The sequence below is a fragment of the Dendrobium catenatum genome, unplaced genomic scaffold (assembly GCF_001605985.2).
Source record: "Dendrobium catenatum unplaced genomic scaffold, ASM160598v2 original_scaffold_159283, whole genome shotgun sequence".
Classification (NCBI taxonomy): Eukaryota; Viridiplantae; Streptophyta; class Magnoliopsida; order Asparagales; family Orchidaceae; genus Dendrobium; species Dendrobium catenatum.
Genome location: NW_021477709.1, coordinates 196,626 through 204,228, shown reverse-complemented (window position 1 = coordinate 204,228; position 7,603 = coordinate 196,626).

Here is a 7,603-nt window from a genome sequence, read left to right as displayed (position 1 = left end):
GGGTGCAAAAGGAGAGTCACTATTGGTATTAGTGCAATACTCAGAGGGTGCCTCTGGGAGTGGATGTAGGTCTGGTTTTAGACCAAACCACTATAAATCTAGTGTCATTTACTTTACTGTTTTTACGTTTCCGCATTTTAATTCTTAGTCTTAAAAGCTCTATGGTTGAAAAACTTTTTCTACAAAATTTAAAAGAAACAATTTTTATTTCGGTTCAACATAATTTTAAAAGAGGGCTTAAAATTTTTAAACTACCAATTCACCCCCCCTCTTGGTAGCCTTTGGGACATTAACTTAGGCTTAACAACCTAATTACTAGACTCAACAACAAAAACCAAGAGATCTTCCAGGACGATATCCGGGACGATCAAACTTCATCTCTATTCATCGTATGGTACGATCTGGTTCGTATAGTACAATGTTCAAAATTTAATTAGGTCTGGCTTTTATATACTAATTACGGGTTAATTTAAGTAAGTATTTAAAATAGATCGTACAGTACAAAAAATGTTCGTACAGTACGAATGTTGAAAAATCACTTACTTAAACTAAAGTACGGCTAAGGTTTTGGATCTGAACATATCGTACAGTACGAAGATATTCATACAGTACGATCTATTCACAGAATCGTCCAAATAGCTAGAATCGTACGGTACGAATTGAAATCGTACAGTACGATCTCCAGAGAAGAAATTCTAATACATTTTGCATTTAAAAAACAAACTCTCCCCCTGTGTGTGTGCATGGTTGCTTTTACTCTTATACATTTTGTGTCCAGACTCAAGAAAATAAAAATACAATAAATAAAAAAATATAATATCTGACTCATACTACTAATCTACCCGTTCTTGAGTCTTCCTTTCGTCCTGAGTCACTTGTGATCTTCCTGAAATGTTAGTACTCAAGGACAATAGCAAATAAAATAATATTCAAAGAAAAGTTGTTCCAAAACACTCATTATTTGGCATCATCAAAATCTCAAACTCGGGGTCTTGGGTTGCAACATTATTCTTATGAAATAAAATTTTGACACACATGAATCTTGAGAAATCATCTATTATCACAAATCTGTATATCTTCTCTCCTAGACTTATAGTGCTAACCAGTCTAAAAAGATCGATATGAATAATCAACAATGGTTTGCTATTCTTTAGATCATTATTGGAATGAAATGAGGGCTTCACCTATTTTCCTAGTTGACATGCATCACAAAGGTGACCCTTAGTAAAGTCTTTTTTTGATATACCTCTAACCAAATCCTTTTGGGTAAATTTCTTAAGGTTTTTCATGTTAGTATGACAAAGTCTCCTATGCCATAACCATGACTTATCATAAATTATTTTTAAATAAAAAGCATTAGGAGTTTTAATACTGTTAAAATATGGCATATAAATATTGTTTACCCTGATTCCAAACAATATATCATTTTCATTTAGGCTTAATATACAGCTAGTGGGAAACAATTTAACATTATACCCTTTATCACATAGCTGGCTAATACTTCACTAATTTCATACCTAAAATCTTTGAATTCTTTTTCAAATTTAGCATATGACAACTTTAATAATTCATTTTTCTTATTCAAATCATCAAATTCATCTAATATGTTTATGTGGTTATTGTCTAACTATGCATGATTTTTCCTAAGGAAGTCACGCTCTTTTTGTAACTCTTGCAATTTTAGGTTTAGCCTTGCTTGCATTTTCTTAAGTTTTCTATATGCATCAAATAATCTTTCAAAAACTTCTAGCAATCTTCATAGGTTAAGTCACATACCTCTTCTTGATCTGACTGATGAAGATTATCATCCATTAAACACAGGTTAGTGACATCCTCTTCCTTTTCTATTTTTGACAAATCCGAAGCTAAGTTTTCCCAAAAAGCACTCTTAAATCTTTTCTTACCTTTCTTCACATTTTCTTTATCCTCTACCTTCTCCTTGCTAGGAGTGGCTTTTAGATTTGGGCATTCTAATTTTATATGTCTATGTTTTCTAAATTCATAGCAAATCACATCATTAGAAATCTTAACATTTTTGTGGAACTTACCTTTGTTCAACTAATGGCACCTCTTATGTTTCCTTTTAAGAAAACTATTGAATTGTCATGTCATCAGGGCAACGTCATCCTCATCCTTAGGTTGAGATTGACCACTTTCTGAATCATACTTTTTCAGTGCTATGTTATTCTCCTTTCTCTGTTCTCCCACATTAATCTTCCTTTGACTCACTCCTTGCTCATAAGCAATTAGTGATCCAAGAAGAATATCAATAGAGTAAACATTTAAATCCTTAGACTACATAATTGTAATTATTTTAGCAACATAAGCAGTGGGCAAACAACAAAGAATTTTATTGAACTTTTCAGCATTCATTAGTTCCCTACCTAATGCATGCAAAGAAGTGACTATTTGCGTAAATTTTAATATACATTTTAGAAATGGATTCATTGGGTTTCATGCAAAATAATTTATAATCATGTAACAAAATATTAAATCTAGATTGATTTATTTTATTAGTACCTTCATAAGTAATACAAAGCCTATCCCAAATGTCCTTTCCACTTTTGCAAGTGAAAACTCGTATGTAATCTTCTGACTTAGGAGCATAAAACAAACTATTTAAATTTTTGCATTTAGTTGTACTATGTCACGTTCTTTTACAGTCCAGTCAACAAATGGTGTTTCAACTCTAATGCAATATATTAGTCTAGTTGGCCAATTATACCCTTCTTGAACTAAAATCCACATGTGATAATCAAGTGGTTGTGGAAATGTAGACATGTATATTTTCTGAAAATCGAAAGGGATATTGTCAAATAATGGAGGTTTAGTGATCAAATATCCTTCAGGTGTGTTTTAGTTTCCAAAAGTATCCATTCTCATTTTTTAAAAATTAGTCTAAATTTATAGTCTTGAAACAAAGTTATACCACTTGTTGATTCTATATAGGTTATTAAACCTAAGCTATTGTCCTAAGGCTAACCAAAAGAGAGGATGAATTAGAAATTTTTTTAAAAAAATTCTCTTGGATTTTTGTTAGAAAACTATTTTAATTAATTTCCAAAAATGATTATCTTTTTGAAAAAGCTTTTTAACCACTATAACAAAATTATAAAAAATAAATGCTAAAAATAAAAGACATAAGATTTATAGTGGTTTGATCAAACACGACCTACATCCACTTCTTGAAGACTCCCTCTTCTTCTTCTTTTTTTGATGCAATTGCATTAAACTAGAAAACAAAGAAACTTACAAAGTTATATCTTTCGTGAACAAGTAAACGAAACTTGCAGGAAGATTGGATTCAATGAAAGAATCCCAAAAGAAATCTCCTAACAAAGCATGCTTGGCACAAAAATCTACCGATCTATTACGTTCTCTACGTGCAAAAAGAAAAACCACTTTATTGAAAACATGTAAGAAAGAAAGGTCCAGTTTGGTACCTTTGCTGGTCTTCAAGGTGATTGAGTCTTGAATCATCTTCATGATATTTAGATTGTCTCCTTCAATGATTATTCCATTGTATTCACAAAACCAATTTTGAATGTAGTTTCCAAAAGACATGATAGCTTTGAATTCCAAGTGAGCAAAATTCCAATGAGTTAGCTTTCTACCATAAGCACATAGCAATCTCCCTTTGTAGTCCCTAAGAATTCCAGCAATACCTTCCATGTTGTTAACTGATAGAGTAGCATCAACATTCAACTTAATCCAACCGTGAGGAGGGGGACACCAAGATTTGGACAGCAAATTCTAGTTGGTGTGCCAGTTCTTTTCAATTGTATTAGAATGGAGATGAGATGAATGAGAAATAATTTCAGCAACCGCACATGCTACAGGAATTTCAGCATTGCCATGCTTTGTCAAATTCCTAGATTTCCAGCTATAGAAAACTGCCACAGCATAAATCTTCAGAAGACCTTTTCCAGAATTCTTCCAAAAGCCTTAATGCATTCCTCCAGGTTTTGAAATTTAAGAACATTGAACCCACTTTTCCTCAATTCCTGTAATAAAGCCTTCAGCCTTTTGCACTTTACAATAATGTGCTATGCATTTTCATTCTCATGACAGTCTCTTGGACATTCTTTAGAATCAGATAATTTCCTATGATAAAGCCACTCCATTGTAGGTAAATCTCCGTTCAATGTTCTCCACCAGAACAAGTATACCTTATGATCCACTTTCAACTTCTTCAACCAAATGTGCTTGGTAAACTTACTTTCCTTCTGAAACCAGATAGCCTCATTGCTTAACGCTGAAATTGTTTTCCCTGTATTGGATTGAATAAGTTATAATTTATCTTCATCATTCTTTGATCCCTTCTCCGTTTGCCGTATTAGCTTTACCATATCCTCTGAAAACAATTCAGTTAATTTTCCTGAATTCCAGCTCCCATCTTCATTCATAAGAAAAGAAACTTTCTTATTCTCAGTATCCATCGTATTACATAATGCAGGCCATTTGTTAATGCTTCTATCAAGTATCCAAATATCATAGTTTATGTTGATACTTTGACCATTGTTAATCTGCCATCTATCAATTGGTTTTAGATGTTCAATTCCATCTTTAATTAATTTCCATGCTGTAGAAGCACCTCTCTTCACTTTATCTTCCCATCTTATTGCTTCAAATTTTTTGAATAGGAATTTGTGGAGGAGAGATTCCTTATTCTGCAGGAACATCCAAGCCATTCTCGACCTTAGCGGTCCGTGACTTACCGCAGCTCCATGAATGCCAAACCCCCCTAAGTTTGTAGGTAGGCAAAGAGTTTCCCAAGCAATATAGTGAACCCCTTGCTTCCCATTTTCTTTGTGCCACAAGAAGCACCTACAAATTTTGTCAATTTTTAATAAAATACTCTTAGGAATAAGGGAGTGTGTCACCTGATAGTTAATCATACTAAATTTTTTTTAACTAGAAGAATTCTTCCAGCTAGAGATAGCCATCTAGCTCCCCATGAATTTAGCTTATTCATTGCTTTTTCCATGAAGCTATTATAATCTTCAACTTTCAATCTTCTGAGAACCATTTTAATACCCAAGTAGTGTAACTCTTTGACTTCCTTAAATTCCAAAATTTTGTTTATTTTTCTTCTTCTGTTCTTGGACACAATGTTACCAAAGATAACCATGGACTTTTATGAATTAACCGCCTGTCCTGTCCATCTGCAGTAAGTTTTGAAAAATTTCTTCAAGATTCTTGCATTCCTACTGAAAGCTTTAGCCATTACCAGAACGTCATCATCATATAGTAAGTGGGTAATCTTCTCAGTATTTGGAGCCAATTTCATTCCCAACTATTCTTTATACCCACTAATAGCTTTAGAGAGGAGATCTGAACATAAAATGAAAAGGCTAGGTGATAACGGACACCCCTGCCTAAAACCACATTGAGCATTAATACATTATGTTCTTTTATCATTAATAACAATGTAGAATTTCGGGTTTGAAATACATTGAAGGATAATAATTATTAATTTGTCCGGAAATCCAGTCAATTTTAAAACTTTTTCAAGAGTTTCCCAGCACATACAGTCGTATGTGTGTTCCATATCGATTTTAAGAATAAAAAAACCTGGTTTAGTAACTGAAGATCTTATCTTACTAACCATCTCTTGCGCAATAATGCAGTTATCTGAAATGCTTCTCCCTTGTACAAAAGCTCCCTGGAATTCAGATATTACATTCGGTAGGCAGTTTTTAAATCTATTCAAGATCATACCATCAACCATCTTGTAGATTGTTTGACAAAGGCATATAGGTCTGTATTTAGAACATTCTCTAGCATTTTGAATTTTTGGGATTAACACAATAACCGTTTCCTTCCATTGTTCAGGCATCTCCCCTGTTATGAAGAAACAGTTCACGGCATTCCAAGTCTCATGCTCTATAATGCTCCAATAGTTTTTGAAAAAGTAGTCATTATCCCCATCAGCACCAGGAGATTTATTATTCCCCATATTATTATGGGTGAACTTCAATTCTTCCAAAGTGAATTCAGTGTCTAAAATATTCTTCAAATTTTCCTGAATACACTCAGAGTTTTTAAAAATCGTCCAGTTATTCAATTCACAATGCCGTTTGCGCCATTTCTGTTTGAAAAAGTTTTCCATGATACCATGGATATCTTCCTGATTAGAGACCAGTGAACCATCCTCCTTAGCTATTTGAAGGATCCGATTGCTTTTCTTCTTGGCTGATGCATAAGTATGTTAATTGCTTGTGTTCTTTTCACCTTCCTCCATCCATTGACATTTAGATCTTTGTTTCCACCAGGTTGCGATTCTAGCCAGATTGGTATTGAATTCTGCTACCATGCTTCTCAGTAACAAAAGATCACCCTGATTCAATCCTCCTTCCGCTGCTTCTTTGTTCTGGAATTCCAAAATTTCCTGTTTTAGCACCTGATTTCTCTCATTTAATTCCTTCAATTTATTCTTACTCCAGTAAAAGAGATTCTTGAGCGATCTTTTAATTTTCCTTTGAAGAATATCATTTGCAGTACCATAATCATTCTTACTCCAAGCCTTTTTGATAATTCCTTTGGCGGCATCATATGAGCACAACAGATTTTCAAATCTGAAATCTTTTTTAAAATTCTTTGTTTTTTTCTTCTAGCTGTATTAGAACAGGACAGTGGTCCGAGGATACCCTTTGAAGATGCTTGATCACAGCATTAGGAAATTCCATGATAGCTTTGGAATTAAACCACATCCTGTCCATTCTTTCCCATAATCTAGCCAGTCCATCTTTATTGTTGCACCATGTATAATTGGGTCCAATGAAACCGACATCATGGTAGTCATTGTTGATCATAAACTCCTTCATTTCTTGTGGGCCTTTGGAGAAAACAAAACTTTTTCCCCCAAATTTCTCATTACTACTAATAAGGCAATTGAAATCTCCTCCAACTAAACAAGGCATTTCACAGTTTACATAATTCTCTATCATTTCCCAGAGCTTTCTTCTTTCATATAAGCTTTTATTACCATAGACAATGCAAACATTAACAGTTTTGCATCTAGGTGTGTCAGTTCACCTATAATGCATTGATTGGAAGTCACAGTAACTTTAAAAGAGGCCTTTGGAGAAAACAAAACTTTTTCCCCCCAATTTCTCGTTACTACTAATAAGGCAATTGAAATCTCCTCCAACTAAATAAGGCATTTCACAGTTTACATAATTCTTTATCATTTCCCAGAGCTTTCTTCTTTCATACAAGCTTTTATTACCATAGACAATGCAAACATTAATAGTTTTGCATCTAGGTGTTATCAGTTCATCTATAATGCATTGATTGGAAGTCACAGTAACTTTAAAAGAGGCCGTTCTATGTTTCCATAGAATAAGTATGCCTCCAGATTTTCCAGTCGCAGCAACATGGTGGAAATCTCATTCACTCCCCACCATCCTTTTAACATCAATACAGCTCAAATTCTCCATTTGTGTTTCTAGTAAGCCAATGAAAAAAATACCATTTTCATTAATCATGTTTCTGAGGTAGTAGGAGTCCGCCTTCTTCTTTCCTCCCCTACAATTCCATCCTAAAATTGAAGACATTAAACAAATTTTGGGTTTAAGGCCCCAACCTTTACTTCTCCTCC